Here is a 14,874-nt window from a genome sequence, read left to right as displayed (position 1 = left end):
TAACATGCAAGAAATAGTGGCATGCCTCTGTTTGCCTTTATACACAACCCTAGGAATATTGGGAATACATTTGCACATCAACTGCATCTGTGTTTGGTGCATCACAGATGCTGTATTGCAACTAATGATAATGCAACCCGATAGCTTAGTGTTTCCATTTTTTTGTCCATTACCTGTATATCTCTTCAGTTCTAACTGTTGACTTTAAGTTTCAGCTATGTATAGTTGTGTATTATGTTCCACTTACACAGTATAATGCTAGTGTTTTAAAGAGATTTTCTCCTGGCACCTTAACATATGCCATTTCCCATTTTACAAAAGCAAGACAGTGCCACATGTCACAAGGCTCACATTGCACAGGCATGGTTCGAAGAGCATATCACATTCTATGTTCTCTTCTGACTCCTTCATTATCCTGATATTGAGTTCCATTTAACATTTGACATTGTGTAGAATGCAGCATCCACTGGTCGATATCAGTACCTCACTCGGTCACTGTTCTGTCTAGGTTCAAAATTCAATCTAAGTTGGTTCAAAATATCTTGGGACATCTTCCATGATCTAGTTGGAATCAATGCAAAAATAGGGGGTGCAAACAGTTAACTTTGCTAAAAGAAGCCCAACATGCTACTAGGTAGGTTGTCTTAATGTTTTGGCTCACAAATGTATAGAATGTATATGTGAGGCAGGACTATGTATATGTGACATTAAATATAATGTACAGTCCTGTACATTATATTTAACGTCACTTTCCTTCATGGTCACATTATGAAGGAATGATATTAAACAAATTCAATATAGAATTTGAGGTAAGCTTAATTCCTGACCTTTTTTTTTTTTGTTGATATTATTCTCCTAAATAAATCCACTTATAAATTTTAGGCAAGGTCATTTACCGTAACTTTTGAAGACTAATGGACAGTTAGTCTTCACCATTAACCAATCACATTGGCACCAGCCCAAGACTATCAGTGATTTTAATTGACTTCTTTGGAGGAGTGCATGACAAACAACTACCACCATCTTGTTGTCCCTAATACTACATATTATTTTCTGAAATAGTGCGAGTTGTATGGCTGATTTTCCTGTGTTTATAGGATGAAAACCTGAGTTTCTGTGAGAGTGATCAGCTAATTCAGGAACTGGTTTGAAGAAAGGCTTAGAAAAAGTTCCTGTTGTTAGCAACTAGAATTAAACGTTTACAGCAACATTTTTTTTTATGTAGCCTAACAAATGCCTTTTCAGCAGAGCTGCACAGGCCTTCTTCAAAAGTCTTTAGCCAAATTACTTTTTTTTTTTTTTTTGACAAATCAGGAGAATCAATAATAAATCCAACATCAGTAATAATAAAAGAAAAGAATGAAAACAGTCAGGAAAACAGAAAATATCCAAATAAGTTCTTAATAGTGAACCTATAAAACAGGTGACACATTTTAGATATATAGACAATTGTTTTTTAGTACAAATAGAAAACAGAACATGGAAATTAATAATAGAATATGCAAAAGAACATGCAGGTAGCTTATTATGTCTATATACGAATGCTAGGCGTATCAGAAACAAAGGGGTTGAGTTTGTTGCCTTGGTCAGTATGTTGAGACCTCAGATTGTAGACATTAGTGGGACCTGGCTATCATCAGACATACTAATTGGTATAGAGTGTAAAAGAAACAGTATTTTTAGGAAGGATAGACAGTATATGAGAGTAGGAAGCATGCTGCTAATGATATTGGATGGCTTGAATCTAGTTAGTATTGAGAACTATGATTATAGTATTAGTAACAATATTTTATGTGGCAGTGAATTTGAAGCCATCTGGTGTGAAATGGAATCTAACAAGATCAATTACATGGTGGTGTGGTGTGTTGTTACAGACCTGGTGGATCAGTTGCTAGTGATGAAGAAATGCATCACCAAATAGAGACATTGGGCTTGAAAAGAGTAATCATAATGGGAAATTTTACTGCTACCCAAATATTGACTGGGTATCAGTAAAATCTCAGAAGAATGAAACTGAATTGTGGGACAACTTCCTCAAGCAGCATATGATAGAAGGAACTCGAGGTCAAACAGTGCTAGATTTCATTATAGTGTCAGAGGGTGTTTCAGTTAAAGACAACTATTTTGCCTCTAGTTGGTAACAGTGATCATGCAGTACTCACTTGAAAAGTGACTAAGTTTATTAATGTTCCATTCAGAAAAAGTTACATGCTGAACTACTAAGAAGGGAATTATTACCAACTGAGGAGAATGCTGAGTTCTGCACCATGGTATCAGTTGTTGAATGGGAAGGATATTGACAGCAGTGTAAGGGAAGTGTTTAAAAAATACTTAAATGATGCAATATCAGAATGTATCCTGAGAGTTCGAAGAATAAATAGGGTGGGAGTCAAATGGATGTGTAATCTTATTAAGCAAGAGCTTCTTATGAAATGGTGGAAGGAAACTGTCGGCATAAGTATGATGCCCATTATGAAAATTATAAGCAGCAGGCTAGAAAAGTCACAACTGTTGCATGGAAAGCCAAGTCTCAGTATGAAAAGAAACTGGCTCTGCAAGATAAAGACAATCCACGAGAATTCTATCGATATGCTGCAAGTAACAGAAAGAATGAATATGAAAGAATAGCTCTTCTGAATGCAGATGGTGTGAGGGTGACAGATGCAGAAGAGGTTGTTCAACTAACGAGTGCCCATTTTACTAAAAGCTATCAATCTGGTGTATGCAACATGGAGTTCACTGCTACCTCTTCTGAAGAAACTGAGGTGTATGAAGAGGAGGTATTATAGTTGTTGCACAAACTGAGTAAGAATTCAGCAATAGGGTCTGATGGGATGTACACACAGGTGCTAAAAGAGTGTTCAGCTGAACTGGCTATTCCTTTGACCATCATCATCATCATCAAATTCCTGCCATGTACCCTCAAGGGGTGTACAGGATATGATAGTACTACATGAAAAAATTACATCATTATTAATTTCCTATCTACAATTTTCCTCCAAATCAGTCTGTTACTTGTCAAGACTCCAACATTATCAGATCTTATATTTCTATCGTCTAAAGCACTTTGTACAGTATCAATCTACCTATATCTTGGTCTTTCTCTAGGTCGTTTTGCTGCCAACCTGGCAGAAAACAATTGTTTTGCTAATCTTTCCTCGCCCATTCTGTTTAAGTGACCAAACCACCTGAGATTAGCTCTGCTAACACATTCCTGGATGCTGACAATGTCAAGTTCTTTCCTAATATCCTCGTTTTTAATATGATATTGCCATTGATGCCATCTGTTCAAGCCTATAATCTTTCTCAGGACTCTCATATCTGTGGTCTCTAGTCTATGGTCAAGTGTTTTACTTCTGACCCAGCTCTCAGATCCATAAGTTAAAACTAGTTTGAACACTGTCTTGTATACAGCTAATTTAGTGTTCCGACTAATTTCTCTCTTATTCCATATAAATTTATTCAATTGACTTCCCACCATACCAGCTTTGCTTATTCTGTTGTCTATTTCTATATTTAATTTACCATCTTCAGTAAAAATCGTGCCTAAATAGCTGAAATGTTTTACTTGTTCCACAGGTTCTCCATTCACAACACAGTTGACATTTTCAATGATTCTGCCTATTTTCATTGTCTTTGTCTTTTTATTGCTGACCTTCATACTATATCTATTACAACAGCTATTCAATTTAGTCAGAGAATCTTGCAGACTTGTAGCAGATTTATTTAGAAGTATAACATCATCTGCATAAAGCAAAGAGCTGACATTAACATCTCCAATTTTTATATCATGTTTAATACCACTTTCCTTCATAATGTGATCCATATAGATAATGAATAACAGAGGGGATAATGTACATCCTTGTCTCACACCAGATTTAACATTAAACCATCTTCCTGTACTTCCTTCAATTCTAACTGCTGACTTACAACTCAAATAAAGACTAAGTATTGCTTGATATAATGCCCCATTGACACCATATAACTGCAGCGTATTGAATAGCTTCTCTCTTGGCACCTTGTCATATGCCTTTTCCAGATCGACAAAACTTAAATACAGAGCTTTGTTATATTCCCATACTTTCTTGACTATTTGTCGTAAAGTGAAGATCTGATCCTGACAGCCTCTATTTGGCCTGAATCCAGCTTGTTCTTCACCAAGCTTTTCTTCCACAATTCTTCTTAACCGTTTCTCAAGTATACTTGCATAGATCTTGCCAGGAACACTCAGTAGGGAAATACCTCTGTAATTCTCACATGCAGTTTTATTTCCCTTTTTATATATGGGTACTATGAGGGCTCTACTCCAGTCATCGGGAATTCGTCCCTCTGTCCAGGCTTTCTGAACTATGCAGTGCAGCCACTGTAAGACTCTTATACCACCATACTTCAGCATTTCTGGTCGAATATCATCTACTCCTGCTGCCTTTCCACATTTCAAGCCTTTGATGGCTTTTTCTACTTCTAGTATGGATATGTATTTCTGACTGCATGCCTGGTCAGTGTTTTTTACCACTGTGCTGTCATCACTGCTTGTTTCATTTAGCAGTTTTTCAAAGTAATTACTCCATACTTCAAGGATATCTTTTTCTCCCATTTTCATGTCACCTTTATCATCTCTAATTCCTTTTACAGCACTCTTTCCTCCATTCTTAAGCTTCTTCAACAACCTCCAGAATATTTTGCCACCTTCTTGATATTTATTTTCTATATTCTTGCCAAAGTCCTCCCATGACTTTTGTTTAGCTAGTTTTACACAGTGTTTAGCATTCTTGCATTTGTCTCTATATTCTCTAAGAGCACAAGCTGACTTATTTGACAGGAACTTTTGGTATGCTTTCTTCTTTTCCTTCACTGCCTCTTTAACTTCCTGTGTCCACCAGGGAGTTCTGATTTTTTTATCCTTACAGATAACCTCACCACATGCCTCTCTGGCAGAATCAATCAATGTTTTCTTCAGAGTTTGCCACTGAATCTCCAAGGTTTGATTCCTGCTCTCAAACTCTTTCATTTTTTCTTCAATAATCTTTGTGTATTTTAGCCTACAGTTCACATCTGAGAGCTGCTCAACTTTTATTCGCTTTAAAACTTTCTTACATGTTCTTCTTTCCAATATGAAATTCAATTTTATCCTGCTCAAGACTAAATAGTGATCACTTCCAATTTCAAATCCTCTGTACACTCTGGTGTCCTGCACCAGGGAGAAAACATCACTATCAACAATAACATAGTCAGTGAGACTTTTCTTATTCCTAGCCTTTTCTCTCCATGTGAATTTGTGCACATTTTTATGTTGGAACATGGTGTTAGTAATAACCAGTCCATGTCCTGAGCAGAAATCCAACAGATATTTGCCATTATTATTAGCTTTGCTCTTTTCTCCAAATTTTCCCAAAATATTTTTGTATGTCTCACAATCATTTCCTACTCTGCTATTTAGATCCCCAACAAGGACCAACTTTTCATTTTTCATTGTGTCAGTTGCTTTTTCTAAAGCATCAAAAAATTCCTCCACTTCTACCTTAGTAGAGCCTTCTGTGGGACCATAGGCACAAATAAGTCTCATTGTCCAGTTCCCCATTCTCATATTTGCCCACATTACTCTACTTGAGACTGACTGCCATTCAAGAAGATTCACCTCGTATTTTGTGTTGAATACTATGGCTACTCCTTCTTTTCCTTGATTGTCATTGCCTGAATATAACATTTTGTATTTATTGCTCAGAAAGATCTCACCAGTTTTGGTCTTTTTTGTTTCAGTCACCCCTATTATGTCGATCTGGTACTTATCTAATTCCTCAGCTAGCTCCATTTCTTTGCCATTCAGGCTTCTTACGTTGATAGTACCGATCTTTAACTCTGGTGATGTTGAGTTGGGGTTTGTTTTCAGATTTGTTCCAGTAGCTGACTTTTCGCTGTTCGCCCTGGTTCCCTGGCGAAAACAACGGGGGCCTTGTTTAACCGGGTGACGCCCCAGCCGGCATGAAATTTTGTCATGTTGTACCATCATTCTATATTTTGGTTTAACCAATAAGAATACAATTTGGTCGGCTAAATCCCAAATTGCCAGCCCATCCTCGTCCATTCAGTATCCAAGTAGATACCCAACAGGGTGCGCCACGAGAAGGTGAGGATTAGACATTAGGTCAGAAGCCCTGGTCGGTTCTCCGCATTCCTTTAAAGGCTATGTGGAGGTCTCCTCTCAGTTATACAGCTTTGACCCTTAAATTCCTTTGACCAGTCTATATAATTTGAGTCTCAGAACAGGAAAGACTCTGCAGGAATGGAAAGAATGTATGGTAATACCATTGTACAAGGGTGGTGAAGATTTTGGAAAAATTGGTTGGGCTCGTATTTAGAAGTTAGTTTACAGTGAATCTCTGCTTCTCAATGAACAGTATGGGTTTATTAAGGGAAGGTCAAGTTTTAGCAACTTGCTCACATTTTGTAATAATGTAACCATTGAACTAGACCAGGGGAATGGATACACCATGATACTTTTAGATTTTGCTAAGGCTTTTGAAAGAATACAGCATGGTAGATTGTTACATAAATTGGAGAATATGGGTTTCTATTGTAAAATATAAGCATGGTTAAGAGGATGGCTGACTGACAGATATCAAAAAGTGGTATATGGAGGATATGAGTCTGCAAGATTTAAAGTAACTAATGGTGTACTGTAAGCATCAGATCTTTGTCTGCTGTTATTCAATCTGTACATTAATGATATTGGGAGGGATTTGACAGGCAACATACAGCTATTTGCAGATGATGCAAAGATAGGTAGGGTAATCAGTAATGCTGCTGCTATGCAGTACTTCCAGAATTATTTGAATTGGCTGGAATTGTGGGCATGGGAAAATGGTGTCAGTTCACTATCAGTAAATGTAAAGTCATGCACTTTGGCGTGATTAGATATCCAATGTCATATTATATTGGTGGGATTATGCTAGAAGAAACTTACAAGGCTAGGGATCTTGGAGTGTTAGTAGATAGCAAGTTGAAGTTCAGGGGCCATGTAGCAAAGATTGCAAATACAACTCAAAAGATGATTGCAATGTTTATCTTTAACATGTAAAGATAAAGATGTCATTTTTTGCTTCTTTACAAGGCCTTAATAAGACCTCACTTGTGGAGAGAGTGCAAAGGAGAGTGCTAAAAATGATAACGGGATTGTAGAATGCTGAGTATGATTGAGGCATACAAACTTCTAAAAGGATCATTACAGGATTTCAGTTGATGGAATTTTTCATTTTGTGGAGTATGAAGAAAGGATGCTAGGACATCCTTGGAAGCTTAGAATTAATGTCGCTAAGAATGGGGTAAGGGCTGGATTTTTCTCTTATAGCATGGTGCGCGATTGCAATGGATTGCCATTGGATGTTGTGTGTGCAAACAGTGTGAATGAATTCAAGAACATGTATGATGGCTGGTGAGTGTAGTATGTGGCCTCCCTTGATGAGTCTTTGACTCTCTGGAGGTCTCTTTTAGTAATAATAATAAACTAAGTAAGGCTGGTATGGTTAGAAGCCAGTTTAATAAATTGATATGGAACAAGAGAGAAAGGAGATCCTCTTTAGCTTGGGATAAACCTTGGGTTGAATTCTGTTTAGGGCACAAAGAACCTTCATAAGGACCTTTCAGCTGAGGGTGAGTTAGTCATTCTCATATGGAGAGTGAAGTGTTTACCTCCTGAAACTCGGGTTTTTCATTCCACTGGGGACATTACCAGAAGAATGAACACACAAATAATTAATAGACATACGTTGGTGGTCTGAAAAGTTCTTCGGCTCAAACATAAATGGCAACACTATTGGCAATATATTTTTTTTTTTCCAAGTTGTTACATCTGTCATAAGCATCCATGTGAAATTGCAAGTCATTCTATCAAGTAGTTTTTTTATACAGCGGTCAGAAGCCAAAGTGTTGTCTGTATCCCTCGAAATGGATAAAATTAAGTATTGTGCGGTTATAAAATTCTTTGTAAAAGAAGGTTTAATGCCAAAAGAAATTCATTCGAAGTTCATAAATGTTTATGGGCACTCTTCTCCTTCATTTTCAACAATTAAGAAATGTACTGTTAAGTTTAAACGCAGCCGTACTAGCCTTGAAGATGATCCACGTGAAGGACGTCCAAAAAATGTAACAACATTAGAAGTCATTGATCAAGTGCATGATATGGTATTGGATGACCAGCAAGTCAAAGTGCTTGAAATTGCTTAGACTATAGGCATTTCAAAAGAAGGTGTACGATATATATTTTGCATGAAGAATTGCAAATGAGAAAGCTTTGTGTAAGATGGATGTCGGTCAGATCAAAAACAGACTTGCATGAAAATCTCTGGAAAGTGCTTGGAGCTTTTTAACAAGAATAAAACTGATTTTGTGTATCGATTTATTACTATGGATAAGACTTGGATTCACCAGTACACACCAGAATCCAAACAGCAGTCAAAACCATGGACAGAAACTAGTTGTTCAGCGCCAAAGAAGAAAAGGTTATGGCATCGGTGTTTTTGGATGCTAATGGCGTTTTGTTTATTAATTATCTTGAAAATGGTAAAACAATAACCAGGGAATATTATTCCAATCTTTTAACCAGACTAGACGGAAAAATTCATGAGAAAAGACCCAGTTTGCAGAAGAAAAAATCATCTTTCATCAGAACAATGCACCTGCTCACAAAGGTGTTTTGGCAATGGTGAAAATTAAGGGATCTGCACTATGAATTGTTGGAACATCAACCCTATTCCCCAGATTTGGCTCCTTCTGACTTCTGTCTCTTCCCAAAACTAAAACTCTTCCTCGCTGGTCAGCGTTTTTCTTTGAATCAAGAGGTGATTGTAGCTGTAGAGTATTTTGCAGATTTTATTGAGAACCACTACAGGGAGGGATAATGGCGCTGGAGCATTGCTGGAATAAATGTATTAGCCTTAAGGGAGATTATGTTGAAAAATAAAAATAATTTTGAAATTATAAATTCGTTTTTTCATTGTTAGGCTGAGAACCTTTCAGACCACTATGTAATACATTGGCATTGTAGCTTAGTTGCTTCAGCTATTATTCCAGTACAGCAATGAGGAAGAAATTGTGCCAAAATATCAGGAAGCGAACTAGCAGGAACCAGTTTGGATATATGGGTTAGAACTGTTTCTTTCAAAACTTTCAAACATTTCTCAAAATTAGAAGATAACAAAAGTTAATCCTCTTCTTTTTCTTCTTCTTCATGAGCTGCACTACCTTGTGTACATTTTCCCTCTTGACATGACTGGGAAGTCCACCTCCAAATGCCGAACTTAGGGAGAGATCTGTTCGCTATTCTGAATCCAGTCGAACAATAAATGTTATATTAACTACATGTTTATAAACTCTGATGTGTCGCTGTCTGATCAGTACATGAGCATGATGGATGCTTTTGGCCAAACCATGCTTAAATACCTGGGTCTGAAGTCGACATTCCAAGAAATCCACAACTCTCAGGCATAATGTATAATCTAATTTCATCTTGTATTTATCCAGCACTCCAATATGCACAAGTCTCCTAAATAAGGCATTAAAGAGTTGACAAGGTTCCAGGTTCCTTTTCTTCAAATATCAACTATTCTCTGGCAGCTTTCCTGATCTTTGTTTACATGTATTTTATACACTATACCTCTCGTTTGTTGTGCAATCCATATTCTCCAATAAGCTTCAATTCTTGATCTAGATGAACTTTTTCATAATAGGCAGTTGGGAGTCACAGAAATTTTACTGTGGACAGTAGGAATGCATGGCATTTTATAAAATTAAGTAAAAAACTTTATTAACAGAAATTTCGCTTAAGTATCATACGCATTTTCTGTTATTGCTTAATTGCTGTTCTGTAATCTTGTACTGATAATGTCTATGATACTTAAGTGAAAATTCTGTTAATAAAGTTTTTTTAATAAAGCAATCAAACAGTTGATTAAAGACTGTGAAGACCATTAATATGATAGTTCTGACAGCAAAACTATGTTAGAAATGAAGATAATCAGTAAACAATTTGACACGTTATAAACATAATGAACTTAAATGTAAATTATACTAGACAAGAACTATATTCTTATATTCATCCTTTATCCAAGCATATGCAAACAAGTTTTTTTTTTTTTCACTTGGGTAGAATTAAAACAAGAATATAATTTCTATAAATTACTTTATGCAAACAAAAGTTGTTTTTTATTATTTATTTATTTATTTTTATTTCCACTTGGGTAGGATTAAAGCAAGGATATAATTTCTATAATTTACTTTCTGGGGTGCATAAGGGTCAAAGCTATATAACTGAGAGGAGACCTCCACATAGCCTTTAAAGGAATGCAGAGAACCAATCAGAACTTCTGACCTAATGTCCAATACTCACTTTCTCGTGGTGCATCCTGTTGGGTATCTACCTGGATATTGAACGAACGAGGATGGGCTGGCAATTTGGGATTTAGCCGACCAAATTGTATTCTTATTGGCTTAAACCAAAATACAAAATGATGGTACAACATGACAAACTTTCATGCCGGCTGGGTGTTGCCCGGTTAAACAAGGCCCCCGTTGTTTTCGCCAGGGGACCAGGGCGAACAGCGAAAGGTCAGTTACTGGACAAATCTGAAAACACACCCCAACTCAATATCGCCAGAGTTAAAGATCGATACTATCAACATAAGAAACCTGAATGGCAAAGAAATGGAGCTAGCGGAGGAATTAGATAAGTACCAGATTGACATGATAGGGTTGAATGAAACAAAAAAGACAAAAACTGGTGAGATCTTTCTGAGCAATAAATACAAAATGTTATATTCAGGTAATGACAATCAAGGAAAAGGAGTAGCCATAGTACTCAACACAAAATACGAGGTGAATCTTCTTGAATGGCAGCCAGTCTCAAGTAGAGACATGTGGGCAAATATCAGAATGGGGAATTGGACAATGAGACTTATTTGTGCCTATGGTTCCACAAAAGGTTCTACTAAGGTAGAAGTGGAGGAATTTTTTGATGTTTTAGAGAAATCAACTGACACAATGAAAAATGAAAAGTTGGTCCTTGTTGGGGATCTAAATAGCAGAGTAGGAAATGATTGTCAGACATACAAAAATATTTTGGGAAAATTTGGAGAAAAGAGCAAAGCTAATAATAATAGCAAATACCTGTTGGATTTCTGCTAGTTACTACTAACACCATGTTCCAACATAAAAATGTGCACAAATTCACATGGAGAGAAGAGGAAAGGAATAAGAAAAGTCTCATTGACTATGTTATTGTTGATAGTGATGTTTACTCCCTCGTGCAGGGCACCAGAGTGTACAAAGGATTTGAAATTGGAAGTGATCACTATTTAGTCTTGAGCAGGATAAAATTGAATTTCATATTGAAAAGAATAACATGTAACAAAGTTTTAAAGCGAATGAAAGTTGAGTAGCTCTCAGATGTGAACTGTAGACTACAATAACAAAGATTATTGAAGAAAAAATGAGAGTTTGAGAATACGAACCAAACCTTGGAGATTCAGTGGAAAGCCTTGAAGCAAACCCTGATTGATTCAGCCAGAGAGGCATGTTTTCTGCAAGGATAGAAAATTCAGAACTCCATGGTGGACACAGGAAGTTAAAGAGGCAGTGAAGGAAAAGAAGAAAGCATATCAAAAGTTCCTGGCAAATAAGTCAGCTTGTGCTCTTAGAGAATACAGAGACAAATGTAAGAAAGCTAAACACTGTGTAAAACTAGCTAAACAAAATTCATGGGAGAACTTTGACAAGAACAAGAAGGTGGTAAGATATTCTGTAGGTTGTTGAAGAAGCTTAGAAATGGAGGAAATAGTGCTGTAAAAGGAGTTAAAGATGATAAAGGTGACATGAAAACAGGAGAAAAAGATATCCTTGAAGTATGGAGTAATTACTTCGAAAAATTGCAAAATGAAACAAGCAATGATAGCACAGCGGTAAAAAACACTCAGCAGGCATACAGTCAGGAATACATATTCATACGTGAAGTAGAAAAAGCCATCAAAGGCTTAAATGTGGAATGGCAGCAGGAGTAGATGATATTCGACCAGAAATGCTGAAGTATGGTGGTATGAAATTCTTACAGTGGCTGCATTGCATAGTTCAGAAAGCCTGGACAGAGGGACGAATTCCCATGATTGGAGTAGAGCTCTAATAGTAACCATATACAAAAAGGGAAATAAAACTGAATGTGAGAATTGCAGAGGTATTTCCCTATTGAGTGTTCCTGGCAAGATCTGTGCTAGTATACTTGAGAAACGGTTAAGAAGAATTGTGGAAGAAAAGCTTGGTGAAGAACAAGCTGGATTCAGGCCAAATCGAGGCTGTCAGGATCAGATCTTCACTTTACGACAAATAGTTGAGAAATCATGGGAATATAACAAAGATCTATATTTAAGTTTTGTCGATGTGGAAAAGGCATATGACAAGTTGACAAGAGAAAAGCTATTCAATACGCTACAGTTATATGGTGTTAATGGGACATTATATTAAGCAATACTTAGTCTTTATTTGAGTTGTAAATCAGCAGTTAGAATTGAAGGAAGTACAGGAAGATGGTTTATTGTTAAATCAGGTGCGAGACAAGGATGTACATTATTTATATGGATCACATTATGAAGGAAAGTGGTATTTTAAGCATGATATCAAAATTGGCAGTGTTAATGTCAACTCTGTGCTTTATGCGGATGATGTTATACTTCTAAATAAATCCACTACAAGTCTGCAAGATTCCCTGACTAAATTGAATAACTGTTGTAATAGATATGGTATAATAAAGGTCAACAATAAAAAGACAAAGACAATGAAAATAGGCAGAATCGTTGGAGATGTCACTTGCGTTGTGAATGGAGAACCTGTGGAACAAGTAAAACATTTCAGCTACTTGGCACGATTTTTAGTGAAGATGGTAAATTAACTATGGAAATAGCCAACAGAATCAACAAAACTGGTGTGGTAGGAAGTCAATTGAATAAATTCATATGGAATGAGAGAGAAATTAGTCAGACTAAATTAGCTGTATACAAGACAGTGTTCAAACCAGTTTTAACTTATGGATCTGAGAGCTGGGTCAGAAGTAAAACACTTGACCAAAGACTAGCGTCCACAAATATGAGAGTCCTGAGAAAGATTAGAGGCATGAACCGATGGCATCAATGACAATATATTAAAAACGAGGCTATTAGGAAAGAACTTGAATTGTTATATCCAGGAATGCGTTAGCAGAGCTAATCTCAGGTGGCATGGTCACTTAAATAAAATGGGGCGAGGAAAGATTAGCAAAACAAGTGTTCTCCAGTGGAAGACCAAGATATAAGTGGATCGATACTGTACAAAGTGCCATAGACGATAGAAATATAAGATCTGATAATGTTGGAGTCTTGACAAGTAACAGACTGATTTGGAGGAAAATTGTAGATAGGAAGTTAGTAATGATGTAAATTTTTCATGTTGTACTATCATATCCTGTACACCCCTTGAGGGTACATGGCATGAATTTGATGATGATGATAATTTACTTTCTAACCATGTGGAAAAACTTGTAGTATAAAGATTGGTTAACAGTTCTTCTTACTTGAACTGATGAAATCAGTGACTTGACAAATAAACTAGTTTCGAAAGCAAATTTCTTCCAAATTTGTCTTCCTTCATGATAACAAACTAATACGATATTGTGTCAGGCTATCCTGTTTGGTATGCCACTTGGTGAGGATATATACACCAGAAAATATTACTGTGTTCTTTTGTTTTTATTACATATACAAGAAAATTTTGATAACTTGCCAAAAACTTGTTTAATGTTGAAAATATTCAAATAATTATCACCAGTATTAATCTGCAATCAAAAAAATTTTTTTATGATTTTTATATCTATTCCAATAATTCCAGCCATTTATTAATAAAGAGGATAGATATACAATAACTTTTCTACAGAACTAGTTTACAAGGTTTGTGAAATTTAAGCTGTTCTGCTTTGTCTCCTTCAAAGTACTCTCCTCCACTTTGTATATACTTCCATTTCTTCCATACTTTGAAACATTTTTGGGACACTTCTTTCAGGATACTTTGCAGTTCCACTATCAATGTTTTCTTTATTGAGTCAATCAACTTAAAACATCGGCCTTTCGATGTCAATTTCAATTTGGGGAATAAAAAATAGTCTGCTGGTGCAAGGTCAGGTGAGTAAGCTGGCTGCGAAACAGCTATTGTTTTGTGCTTTGCCAAAAATTGATGGAATAATAATGATGTGTGTGTGTGCAGGTGCATTTTCATGATGAAGCATTTATCAGTTTTCCCTCCAAGCATCAGGCTTTTTTCCTCTGATAGAAGGTAATACTCAAAATAAAATAACTCAAAATAAATACCTCAAGATAATACTCCTTGTTCACTGTCTTATCTTATGGAAGAAAGCCATGGTGAACAATGCCCTCAGAATTGAAAAAAAAAAAACCTGTCATCATCACTTTGACATTCGACTGCACTTCTCTCTCTTTTTGGGGGGTAGGGGGGGGGGGGGGTTGTGTTGATCCTTTTGACATCCACTGTGATGATTGAGCTTTTGTTTTGACATCATAGCTGTAAACTCGCATCTCATCCCAGTAATGTTTTTTAAAAAGTTTTCATCCTTCTAAGCTCAACTGAAAAGCTCTTGGCTCACATCAACTGAAAAAATTTGTTTTTGATCGTCAGTCAAAAGGCAAGGCACAAATTTGGCTGCAATGTTATGCATACCTAAATTTTGCATAAAAATCTCACGACAGACAGTTTTTGAAATATTTGCTTCTGCAGCTATTTCATGAACAGTTAAACGGTGGTTAGAATGGATGACTTTATGAACTTTTGCAACGTTTTCATCAGTTT

At 36.3% G+C, this 14,874-nt stretch overlaps 1 protein-coding gene and 1 pseudogene across 1 annotated transcript in view; one reads left to right on the top strand and one right to left on the bottom strand.

Moving 5' to 3' along the window:
• The window catches only part of LOC150100848 (flotillin-1-like), a 198,986-nt gene that overhangs the window by 79,602 nt on the left and 104,510 nt on the right, over positions 1–14,874 (top strand). The window lies entirely within an intron of this gene.
• LOC150100849 (small ribosomal subunit protein uS4 pseudogene) lies at positions 9,200–9,776 on the bottom strand (annotated as a pseudogene).

Source organism: Typopeltis vanoorti, chromosome 12, assembly GCF_054136105.1.
Source record: "Typopeltis vanoorti isolate ZY-2024b chromosome 12, IOZ_Tvanoo_1.0, whole genome shotgun sequence".
In the NCBI taxonomy this organism is placed as follows: Eukaryota; Metazoa; Arthropoda; class Arachnida; order Uropygi; family Thelyphonidae; genus Typopeltis; species Typopeltis vanoorti.
The sequence above is the reverse complement of the archived record's forward strand: the minus strand, read 5'-3'. Positions and strand labels throughout refer to the sequence as shown.